The 13,416-nt window shown below is 41.0% G+C and overlaps 1 pseudogene; it reads right to left on the bottom strand.

Moving 5' to 3' along the window:
* LOC122225355 overlaps positions 1-12,406 on the bottom strand; it is a 59,478-nt pseudogene extending 47,072 nt beyond the window's left edge.
* Positions 12,407-13,416: the final 1,010 nt, after the last annotated feature.

Genomic DNA, 13,416 nt, shown 5'->3' with positions numbered 1-13,416 from the left:
CACTCTCCACACTGTTTTTCAGGAATACTACTTGGCAATGAGAAAGAAGGAAATCATGCCATTTGTGGCAACGTGGATGGAACTGGAAGGTAGTATGCTGAGTGAAATACATCAGTCGAAGAAGGACAGATATCATATGTTTTCACTCATATGTGGATCTTGAGAAACTTGCCAGAAGACCGTGGGGGAAGGGAAGGGGAAAAAAATAGTTACAGAGAGGGAGGGAGGCAAACCATAGAAGACTCTTAAATACAAAGAACAAGCTAAGGGTGGATGTGGGGGTTGGGGGGGGGAATGGGTGATGGGCACTGAGAAGGGCATTTGTTGGGATGAGCACCTGGTGTTGCATGTAAGCGACGAACCACAGGAATCTACCCAAAAACCAAGAGCACAGTTTACACACCGTATGTTAGCCAATTTAACAATAAATTATATTTTTTAAAAAAGAACACATTCTTAGATTTCAAGAGTTCAGAAATAACTTTGTTTTAGAAGTCAAAGTAAATTATACACAGTTAATGAATACGATAGAGAATAAGTGATTTAAAAAAATCCGTTTTTACTTTACTACAAATGAGAATTGATCACACAAGAGAACCCATCTGTTGCTTGGCCACACATCATTTGTCCTTCCTTGGCAGTTTATTCTGACCCAAGAAAATAGCAAGAACAAAATAGGTGAGCAACCTCACCCCTGATGCCTAAAAAAGTTCATTTTCACTTATAATAAGGTCTCTGCTTTCTTCACAAGATCAACAGCGCAGCATTTCCAGACCATCTCCTCATTCTGATTCCCCTCACGCTGCCAGGCACCACCCGCCTGACCGACTCTCCCTCCTAGTTCACAGGGTTGTGCAGCAGCCCCGTCCCTGCGCTGGCACGCCTGCATCTAGCTCATCCTCTTGAGTCTGTCCCAGCGCTGCTGCCTGACCTTTCTCACCCCATGTACTCCTGCAACATTCATTCATTTATTCAACAAGTATTCACGGAGCATCTCCCATGGTCCAGGTGCTCTTCTAGCAGCTGGGGATACAGCAGGGAACAAAGTGGATAAAGTCCTTGCTCTCATGGGACTTACAAGCATTCCAAAGGAGGATCAAGTAATAAAAAACTCACCACGTGGTGAGTGATACATTCTCTGAAGAAAATAAATCCAGGTAAAAGTGGTAAAATTTTAGAGTGATGGGGTGATTTTGGATTGGCTGTTCACAAAAGACACGTTGAGGAAATACCCTTTGAACAGAGATTGGAATAAAGTAAAATCTGCATTTATAAAATGCTTATAATGTACCAAGTGTTTTTCTCATGCTAACACTCTCAAATCGATATCATGGTTCATCATGGGGCCCTACTGGGAAGAACGAGAATTGCCTTCTACCCAACTAGCTGTCATGGCCACAAAAGAGAAGAACGGGCAACAGGCAGAAAATCTGGGCTAGGGTAAACTGTGAAAGTGGTATGATGGGCGGTGGAGGACAGGACAGAGAGATGACAAGCTTCTCACATTTTATCTTTATAACCTGTCAGGTCTGTTGACAAGCAGTTATTCAGAGCATGCAAGAAAGCGGGAACAGTCACAACACAGTGCTCAACTCAAGTGAAATGGAGATAGTAGCAATGTGTGAAAGCTACCACCAGAAACAGCTCATCCCCAAACCAAACTAACCAAACAACAAAACAGGTGCTGAGAAGGGGAGCAGCCACCTCTTGCCTGAGAGTGATTTCACCGTTTAAAACCAATGGTCACAGGGGTGCGAGGGTGGCTCAGTCGGCCGTACATCCAACTTCACTCAGGTCATGATCTCATGGTTCCAGCCCCATGTTGCGCTCTGTGCTGACAGCTCGGAGCCTGGAGCCTGTTTCGGATTCTCTCTGCCCCCACCCCCCTCTGCCCTGCCCCCACTTCCACTCTGTATCTCTCTCTCTCAAAAATAAATAAACAGTAAAAAAAATGTAAACCAATTGGCAGTAATCTTAGAGACAAATAATACTGAATAAAAGATATTGTTCTCTCAAGTTATATAGTAAGATGATTATATTAGAAAATAGGGTCAAAATGATTTTTTCACTTTTCAATAGCCAAAAGCCAAAGAACCTTTTTTGTATACACAGTTACCAAAACTGGAGTTAGCACAATCCGTAAAATAAGGAGAATATGTACATTTGTTTTCTCCTAAGACAGTTTCTTGAACATCAGTCCTTGATAAGAAAGTTGGGAATGGTTACTTTCCTTCATGCAAAGTCTTCTGATTCTGCGATTTAAATTATAAAGGATCTTGCTGCTGTGTTTTTTTCTTATCATTAAAGTTAAATTTCTCATTTACAAAAAAGATAAAGGAATAAAAAGAAGTGTCTAGTGTACAAGCACAGATATTGTTTCTTAGAGTGTAATCACATGTATTCCCATGAAGTATTTTTACAAAATGGGTTCTACAGTCAAACTTGGGAAATGCTACATGCTAGATCTCCCTTCTGGAAAGCACAATGCATATTAACATACTAAGTGTTCTGAGAAGTCCTGGTACAAAAAAATAAGAGTAAATGAATAAATAATAGTTTAAACAAAGTTAAATTGATTATTCCAAGATTCATGTTACCACAGAAGTGTTTAGTTTTAATAACATCTTTGACATTGGAAGTCTCTCATGTTCCATGACGCATATTCTGGAAGATGTGGCTCTATACACATTTTTATTGTTCTACCTCTTTGATTTTGCTTTAGCTACCTCTTGCCTTCCTATCCTAGCTCTTGCCTTCCCTTTTTGTTTTTGTACAGAACACTTATTGAGTGCTTACTGTATTCTAAGGCACTTTTTAAAGTACGTTATGGCCATCTCACCTATTCCTGCCTGACAAGTATTCTCTGACATAAGTGCAACAGATTGCCAAAGGGGCACCACACAAGTGAAATAACTTTTCTCCACATCCAGCTTGTTGGTAAGTGGCATAGCCAAGGAAGCCAAAATCGAAATCAGGTCTCTCTGACCTGATGCCTATGCTCTTAACAAATAAGTGCCCGGTTCTCTATTCCTCAGCTCTTCCCAAGCTTCATGGAGACCAATGGCCTACCTATTTTCCAGTCCAAAGATATTTTCCAGATCTTAGCTTATGGGACCTTTCTGTTGTGTTTGATGTTGTTGGCCAATCCTTCCCCCTTGAAATTTCCTAGACTCCGAATTTCCTTGATTCTACATTCCTCTTACACCTCTCTGGATGTTTCTTCTTCATCTTCTTAAGTTCCTTATTAAATGTTAGTGCTCCTCAAAGCCCATCCTGGCCCACTGCCCTTCTCTACTTTTCTCTCTGCTGGGACATCCCCATTCACATCTCCAGGCTTGCCATCGCCCCTGGACATCAGACTCATATCTAATAATACTCTTGTGGTTTTTTGGCGCTTCAAACTCAAGAGATCTTCCACTAAATTTGGCATGTCCTATATATCAGTCAAGGCCCCAGTAGGGCACTCAGGGGAAATCCTAGAGAGTTTAATTAAAGGACGATTAATAAAGGTGTGGAGCGGGAACAATGGTACTAAGCATGATAGGGAAGGGGGTAAACCGATCTGGAGGAGTACACATTCTTAAAACTGCAAGATTTCAGGCAAAGGTGTCAGTTATCTGGAAGTTAGCATAAAATTACTCTCTCCCCGGTTCCCCACATCTAACCAGCCTTGTCAATTTAGCTACTTTTAACATTGTCTCCTTACTTTTAGTTTCTTTTCCCATCACCCTAGGGTCACCATTTGTCATCTCTTAATTGGACCATTATAATAACCTCCTAGTAGTTCAACTGCTTCCGGGCCCACTTCACCTTTGGGATAACCTTTCTTATAGCCAAAAACTCTCTCTGAACTACAAATCTTACTCTACTATGCCTGGCCCAACCCTTCAATGATCATCTTCGCCTAGAAAATAAAGATCCTACTTTTTTAGCACAGGATATAGGAGTCTCCCTGATCTGGTATCTATCCCCTCCCTTCCTTTTATGCATGCTTGTATTTTCCTAAACTCTGCCATGCTTGCGTTCTTTTTGCAACAGTGGGCCTTTGCTCATGCAGTTTTCTCTGTCTGTATGTCCATATTTTTAAACCTAACTCAGGCTCAGCTCAGGTATCATCTTTTAAGAAATCATTTCCCAAACCATGAGATATAGTCTCTCCTGTAGCATATTAAAATAGTTTTTTTTTAACTATGTTAACGTAGTTTTCTATTAACATAGTTTTCTCTATTAAACAAACAAAAACTGGGGCGCCTGGGTGGCGCAGTCGGTTAAGCGTCCGACTTCAGCCAGGTCACGATCTCGCGGTCCGTGAGTTCGAGCCCCGCGTCAGGCTCTGGGCTGATGGCTCGGAGCCTGGAGCCTGTTTCCGATTCTGTGTCTCCCTCTCTCTCTGCCCCTCCCCCGTTCATGCTCTGTCTCTCTCTGTCCCAAAAATAAATTAAAAAACGTTGAAAAAAAAAATTTTAAACAAACAAAAACTTCACTGAATTTTAATGGCATTTTCTTTTATGTCTATTTTCCCACTATATCATTTGTGAAGATTCAACTGACTATTGTCCATTCCTGTACCTACAACATCTGGTACAATTCCTGGCACACAATAAATATTCAGTCACTGTTTGATTAACTGAATGGAATTGGACAGCAAATCATTATCCTGGAATCGGAAAGACAGACTTAGTATTGAAGAAGAAAAGTAACTTCTTAATGTGACCATTCTGGCTTTGGGGAAAGACTGGTTAGGCAGAAGAGTTTATAGGATACTCTTTCAAGGAAACTACATGACAGGGAGAGATTAACCAGAAGTTAAAGCCAGGATCACAAGCCAGTAATGCTAGAGTTAATCAAAATAGAATCCTGATTCAGAAAGTAGGGTAGAAGAAGTTAGGAATCAGAACTCAGATCAGACCAAATATGGAAAGGGCACTGCAGATTCTGTGGAATTCTCTAACATCTTATTTGTACATGCCAATCACAAGCTCCTATGAGAGGAACCAAGAGGGAATCAAAATCAAGTTCAGCACACAGGGCTATAGTTGGTCTCTGATATGGGTTAAGAGTAAAGGGAACAAGGGACAGAAATGTCTCTGTGCATCACTTGGTCAATAGGAGGCCATAAAGAAAGAAAAGGATTAAGGACCTGGTAGACCCATGATATTTTCTCACATACAAATAATCTATCATAAAAAAGTAGGTGTGGTAGAAAGAAAACAAACACAAAGTTTCTGTTACCTGAAAAACAGTTAAATGAGGTGATACAGAAAAAAAGGGAAACATCTGTCATGTACATCAAATACACATTAGTATTATGGAATACAATTCTGATTTTGGACCCCTACATTGTAGATAAATGCTTTTAATTTGTTTAGTAAAGTTACAAAAATTAGCAGGTTCATTTGGTTTTAATTCACTTTATGATAAGACCAGTTTTTGTTAGAAAAATGAGCTGCACAGCATTCCTATTTAGGAAGAGTGGGAAACCAAATAAATGAAGAGTATTCAATAAGAAATTTATTTGCATATAAATAGAAAGATGGCAATACATTTGTTTTCATCAAACTTCCTTTTCATTTGATTTCCTAATTTTCCCTATATTAATTTCCTTACAAAAATCAACATGAATATTTATAATTTTTAATACAATTCTCAAACTCAGAGTCCTATTGGCAGTTCTGATTCTCTGTTTCTGAAGTATTTTCCCAGGCAACTATCATTTTTCTCTCTTTCATCTCAATTTCTTGACAAAAAAGGAAAGGAAAAATCTTCCTTACCAAGAAACCTCTAGAACTTCGTTTCGAACATCCTCTGTTTGTTGGTTCTACTATATTCAGGAGTAAAAGGAGTTGGCCTTTTAGGTAACTAGAATGTCTAGGAAAGCAGACATCTTTCATTGGAGAATTAGATTTTAAATGAAAGAGTTGAGAACGGTTTTCTGACACAAGGATAAAATATGGTTGTACTTATAGAAGTAAATTTGAAGGCACCATGTTCAGAGGAAAAAAAAAACAGCCTAAGGATCAGTGCTCTGGAGCCCAAGGACAAGCTTGTGAAAAGACAAACTTAGTAATTAGGAATAATTAGTGACTGTAGATTACAAGAGAGGTGCTTAATGAGGTTATTTACATATTGCCCTGATGAGCTGGTGGAAGCACTACGGCACCTGTTGGAGCCAATAGCACCAGGAGAGATGAGGATACGAGTCTTTGTATCTGCCTCTAGCTTCGTCGCAACCTGTTCACCCCTGGCTCATTCCACTTGTGCCACGTCAGCCTTGTTTTGCTTCTTCAAATAAAGGACACAGGTGCACAAAGAAGTCTCTCACATATTTATTTAAGCAGAAAGAGCTAATACCAATGGATCTTTGAGGCCATGACAGAAGAGTTCTTTAAGGCTTTGAGTTATGCTCTTGGATTAAATACCACCATAAATAGAACCAAGACTGGGGTGTAGGAAAGGCTTCATCTCTCTCAAGGGCAACGTTATGGCAAAAATTAGAGTGGTTTCTATTAGAAGAATGCAGAAATCTTTGTCCGCTCTAGCTGGTAGTGGTCACAGAAGAATGATGATATGGAAGAGGAAGCAAGAATATGACTTGCAGAGCTGGCTGGATGTTGGCTGAAGCTGCAGGTCACATGTAGAGGTAACGAAAGAGATTTCTTCTATTATTTCAACTTTGCTTTTATATAGATGATAGCAAATGCAGTGGTGAATAAATGAGCAATCAACAGTGCTGCATTTTTGGAAAAAATAACACCTTGGTATTTTGATTCATAATCTTAATAAGTTCTTGATATAAGGAACTGGTAACTTTTTATTATTTTTTACTGTAATGACTGCAATGTAATTATAATGATTTAATTCACAAAATGATAATTTTCTCATGTTTTCCTTAAAGATGTGTTCACAAATCAATACGATGGTATTTAACACTTTTCTGTCAGAAACTATATAATGCTGAAAATTGAAATTCTGTTTATGAAGCTTCTATCATTTGCCTAATTCCACATACTAAGCACAGTGGGAGACAAAAAATTGCAATACACCTTCCTTTATTTCAAAAATAAACGTAGGGGCGCCTGAGTGGCTGGGTCAGTTAAGCGTTGGCTTTGGCTCAGGTCATGATCTCACGGTTGGTGGGTTCAAACTCCATGTCAAGCTCTGTGCTGACAGCTCAGAGCCTGGATCCTGCTTCAGATTAGTGTCTCCCTCTCTTTCTGCCCCTCCCCCACTCACACTCTGTCTCTCTCTTTCTCTCTCTCTCTCTCTCAAAAATACATAAACATTAAAAATTAAAAAGAAAACAAAAATAAATGTATTTGGAGTAATAAAATGAACATACTAGGTGCTTTCTAGTGAAGCTTATCATTGCAGTGGGGCTATGCTTCTGAAAATGCAGCACTGAAACTGTGTAGCTGAAGGCATTAAATTAGGAAGAAAATGAGAAATACCTATGGTCATTCCTGTTAAGCCTTCTCTTGTGCCACACTGCTGCCAATCACAATGGCTTAAATAGGTGCACCAAGTGTATCCAACACCAAAGGTCCTTTGCAAACCCTCAAGACTCAAGTTGAAATTGTATTCATAAAACTCAAGAGTCAATGTGCTTATAAGTTTAAATAACTTTAAGTTGGACATTTAGATGCTAGAAATAGTGCCACATTTAAAAATAAGGTGCAAGGGTGCCTGGATGTTGGTTAAGTATCCAGCTTCCGCTCAGATCATGGGTCAAGCCCCGCATCAGTCTCTGTGCTGACAGCTCGGAGCCCAGAACCTCCTTCAGATTCTATGGTTCCCTCTCTCTCTCTGTCTCTCCCCTGCTCATGTTCTGTCTTTCTCTCTCACAAAAATAAATAAAACATTAAGTTTTTTAAATAATAAAATTAAAAATAAATAAATAAATAAAGTACAAAAAGGGGTGCCTGGGTGGCTCAGCCGGTTAAGTTTCTGGCTATTGATTTCTGTTCAGGTCATGACCTCATGGTTTGCAAGATCAAGCCCTGCACTGGGCTCTGCACTCACAGCACAGAGCCTCCCTGGGATTCTGTCTCTCTCTCTGCCCCTCCCCTGCTTGTGCTCTGTCTCTCTCTCACACAAAATAAACAAATAAACATGAAAAAATTTTTTAAAAAAGTACAATTCTTACATTGTTTTTAATTACTTATGCCTACAGATGTGCATTTTCTTATGGGCCAAAATGAGGCAGGGGTATGGTGTGGATTTTTTATTCCTTAAGGTAACAATAATCTGTCACGCAACAAAGAACAAAGGCAAACATGTGGACAGTTGGAAGGATTACTCAATCCCCAGTAGAAGCCCTGCCCGGTGAACCTTCTCCAACTAACTGGCAATGTCATATGCGAAAGAGTTTCTCTAAAAGGTTGGCCACAACATTTATCAAAGGAGTCGATTGACAGAGGAGTTAATGACAGCAAACTTCATTACGAGGAGGGTGGTTCAAGCTGCTCCAGAAAGATGAAAACATTATAGTTCATCTGCTAATGTTGTATAATATAGAATGTGAATGAAACCTCCATGAGGAAGTGAAAATTATTTCGTGTGTGTGTCTGTGTGCATGTGTGTGTGTGTGTGAGAGAGAGAGAGAGAGAGAGACAGAGAGACAGAGAAAGAGAGAGGGAGAGAGAATCAAAGAAAGGGAAAGAGAGAGGGATGAGAAGAGGGAGAGAAAGAGAAAGAGGAAAAGAGAGAGAGAATGGTGGAGAAAGGCAGACAGACCTTGGAAAGTGGATATTTCTCCTAAATAGGAGTACTATGGCCAACATCATAACACTCATGTTTTATAGAATTAAACATAAACCTCCTTTCAGAAAATATAATTAAGTCCTCTTTCAAATTTAATGTTCTTTAATTACACATCAGGTAAGAGCAGACACAGAGAAAAATATAGAGAGGAGGTTAAGTAAAGAAAGAAGGATTCATGCCAAGCCTATGAGTTTAGAGAAACATTCCACTTGACTACTAATGAGCACCATTTCAGGGAAGGCAGAATTTAAATTCCTATGATGTCATATTCTACAATTTGCATTTTAGTTGACAAAATACTGATATCGAGTGAACTGATACAGGAAGCAATTTTCAAGAAGAGGTTTAGTAAAGATAGGATAGGTGAGAGAAATTATATTGCTTTCCCTGGGAATTATGGGAAGACGCACAAGAAGGAGACTCATCAGATAAATACTCCATTTACATTCATATGTGGGTAGAAGATTTCCAGACTGGTAGTTCCCAGTATACTTGATAAGAGTTCTACTTTTTTTTCCTATTGTTATATACACCATCAATATTGATTATGAAATTTTTTTTTAATTTCATAATTAACATTGTTTATGCAACACTAGTTGTGCAGATATTAGCCTTACAGCATACAGGGGATGATTTAGACAATCTGAGATGCCTGATTAAATGTCCCTATCACTTAGCTAGGGATAAGGAATGATGCACAAAGGCTTCCATGCCCAGGCTCATTTAGGCTACCTCAATGAAACTAGTTATAGCCAATCATACAGATTCAAATTTTTAGACTTCCCGTCACTTATACCCAGTTGCTTGCTTCTGATTTGTGAAAAAGATAATACTATAAATCAAGCCTCATATTTTAGTTTCTCTAACTTTATCGCTTTTAAGAATTTTTATTCTTATATAGAAGACACTTCATGTGGAGTAGTGAAAGATTTGTTGACATAATGAGAGCTACAGAGATTTGGGTGAGGTTGGATGAATGTTTCTGACTCAGCACACAGAGCTTATCATTGGGATTCAATCAACAATCTGCTATTTAATAACGGAATTGTTTTCAGGACTACTTTACTGACACTTGTTCAAAACCTTGAAGGCAAATATATCTCCAAATTGTAAAGAGATGATACGATATGCCCATTTTATCACGTAATATACTATTCCCAAATGTAAATGCATTATCCTTTGTGCCCAATTTAACACTGTGAACATCTCTTTGTCAACTGTAACAGATTAAGCCTAATGAAATAGCATATATGAAGTCCCCGGAAGACTGACTGGCACCTGATGGGTATTCAGTATATATACATATAATTTTTTTCCTCTGATATACTTTATATTAAGACGACACAAAACCACATTTACATAGTTGTCCCATTGCAATATTTATTTAAATGACAAGCTTTATCAATGTATTTACTATGTGATGCAGTCAACCATAATTGACATCCATCTGCAAATGGGCAAAAATACACCTATTATGTGGAATAGGGTGAACCTCTATTACAGTCACTGAGACTACTATTATGCCAACACTGACTGCATTTTCTCACATCTGTATCAGGTTTTGATTAGAAGTTTTGCCACATTTTGTACATTTTAATTGCAGCGCTCCACCCCCACTCTCAAACTCATCATTTGAACATCCCTGAAATTCTCACACGTTATGAAGAATTCAAATAAAAACCTGTGGTTGTGCCAAAGGTTGGATTTGGAGCAGATGTCATACATGTAGGTCTTAGCTGTTACTTAGAAACATGTGTGGTGATGCCATCTCCCACTTGGGGTTCATGACAAGGGTTGCATAGACATAATAGTTATGACAGAATTTGACAAGTAGAAAAATTAATAAAAAGCTTAAATAAATCTAATACAATTGTGGGGTATGCTAAAAGAGCAATCTCCTAGAGTAAAAGCCTATGACCGAACTTATCATTTGCCAGATTTTAAATAAAACTATCATTTAAAACGTAAGAAAACTGTGAAAACATATTAAATATAACTTAAAATTTCATGTATTTACTCTGTTGCTTTTTCTCCTTGAAACTGTTTTTTCCTATATTCCATTAAGAGCCATAAAGATATGGAATATTTAAAATTGATGCTTTTCTCAATCCATTGGTCCTGTTCCACTGTCTCCTTGTCAAGCATTCATAATTAATGGTACACGTAAGCAAAAAGTGACTCTTTGGTAAGGAAACCTTTGCATCCATTAACGTTACATCCATTTCCAAGGTAGCAATCACGGTGGTGCTGAAAGGATAGCTCCCAGTCACCTGTGACCTACTTTGCCAGGAAGGGAAAAGGACTAATGAGGAAACGAAAAGCTAGACCCACTGAGGACACAAGTGGTAGACAATTACCTCACAACTCCACACTACTTTCCAAGCAAACATGTAGCTGAAATTTGTCTGAAAGATTTCATGCACAGCATAGTTAACAAAGTAGGATTTTTTTAAGCAGCCCCCTTCCTTCTCATTTTCCTCAAAATCACAGCCTAAAGCAGCAGAATCCAAAGAAAACTCGAAAAAGTTAATCACACAGATTTCTCTGCCACTTAAATTTAGAGATACCAGCCTTTGTAAATAAGGTGGGGGAAAGTCTAAAGACTTTGTAAGGGGAACGATGAGGTTGAAGATGAAGACCTGGGGAAAAGAGTTCTCTCCAGGCTCAAGTTGACAGTCTTTATTCAAAGAAAACCATGCTCACGAACCACCCCGGCAGTCCTTTGCGAACAGGGAGCTCAGCCCCAGGTGCATAGTTCCAGCAGAAAGTAAATTGAGACAAAGCAGCCGCACACACCGTTGGGGAGAGCACTGGAGTTGCAGTAGTGACCAGAAGGAAAAGTGACCTCATTTTGCCTGGTGAAACACTACCTAACAAGCCCACCTTTGACGTGGATACCAGCCGCGGTAAAGAAAAAAAAAAAAAAAAAAAAAAAAAAGAGCACAAAGGGCGAAAGCTGGAGGGAGCAAAGTTGCCTGTTCTTCCATCCCATCCCTCAAAACCGCCGGGAACAAGCACACGCAAGGACAACAAAGCTTGCGCCCGGCTGCACGGACCGGCGCGTGCAGCGGCCCGGCCATCAAGCCCCCGGGATGGAGCCGGGGCGTCGGAGCGCGGACGCAGGCAGGACCGCCGGGGCAGGGGCGGGGTGGGGGGTGGGGGGGCGCTCCCCTACCTTGAGTAGCACAAAGAGCCAGAGCAGAGGCAGGAGGCGGCGGCCTCCGCGCGTTCTCGCGGGCAGGTGCCCCATCACGGTGCCGACGGGGACCCGGGGGGTCCACGGCGCGTGCGAGCTCCCCCGGCGGCGGCTCACAATGGCGAAGTGAGGCTGCCGCCTCAGACCGTGGGCGCCGAGGCTGTTCCCGGCGGGCGCATGCTGCCTTCCCAGTCCCCTTGCGCCTGCTTCCTTTCGTCTTCTGCGCCCGAGGTCCGCCAGGAACGTGCCAGGCGCTGCTGTTCTTTAACAGCTAAGGATGGAGAGGGTGGGGATTGAGGTGGGCGAGGCTCCGCCGCCGCTGCCGCCGCCGCCACCGAGGCTCCGGAGGAGACGCGGGGTGCGCGTGGTGAGCGAGAGGCGGGGGCCCTGCACCCAGCCGGCCGCGGTCCTCCCGCAGCAGGATACTCTCAGTCTGGTCTGCGGGCTCATAAAGTGACAGCAGCCTCCCAGCCCTCCCACCGGGGTCCGCCTGCCGCCTCTTCTTGCTGGGCAACCCCCACTCCAGGCTCCGCCCCAACCCTTTCCACCGTCTCTGAGACTCCGGAGTTGTGCGGGGGTTTCCCTGACTCCTCTAGAGCAACTTGGGGAGCGGATCCCAGTCTCCTCTCAATCTTCCTACATCTGCTCTCAGTTGCTGTTGTAAAAGTACAGAAAGCACTCGGAGGGGAGCGGTGGTTGTGATTGGGGTGATGGAATGCGTGGTGCGTGCCTGTGTGTTTGATGGGGATGATTCCATTCTCTCCGTCCCACTCCTCCCCGGGAGGAAGTAGCACAATTAAATACATTATCCGTTTGAAATCAGTTCTTATATAAATTTCAAGGGCTGCCTTTTGATACCAAAGTCTGCCAGGTCGCCTAAAGTGGGGGAGGGGAGATCACAATATATTACGTATTTATAAACATATACTTTAAAAATGTGAAACTATTAAAGAAACTGTTGAACTTGTCCAGAATGGTTATAACTACCAGTGGGGGGTGGGGGGTGGGGGAGAGAGTTCCGGGACAGAGGTGTGTAATTAAAAAACTGTAATGTTAGGAATCTTTGTGGTGATGAAACAGTTCTGTATCTTGATTGTGGTGGTGGTTACAGAAATCTACCTAGGTAATAAAACTGCATATAGACGCAGGAGTGTTCGCCTCCGTCGGCGTGCACACATACAAGTGTCTGTACAACTGGTGAAATCTGAATTAGTACTGTGAACCATACTAATGTCGTTTCCTGATTTTATAATTATATAAAATGTTACCTTTAAAGAAAGCTGGGTGAAGGATAAACAGGACCTTCCCAAACTATTTTTTATTGAGATATAATTGACATATAGCATTGTATTAGTTTTAGGTATACCTCATAATGATTCAGTGTTTGTGTGTATTGTGAAATGATCACCCAAACAAGTCTAGTTAACAACCATCATCACAGATAGTTACAATGTTTTTTT

Source organism: Panthera leo, chromosome B4 (genome assembly GCF_018350215.1).
Source record: "Panthera leo isolate Ple1 chromosome B4, P.leo_Ple1_pat1.1, whole genome shotgun sequence".
Classification (NCBI taxonomy): Eukaryota; Metazoa; Chordata; class Mammalia; order Carnivora; family Felidae; genus Panthera; species Panthera leo.
Note: the sequence above shows the minus strand (reverse complement) of the source record. Positions and strands in the feature narration are given on the sequence as shown.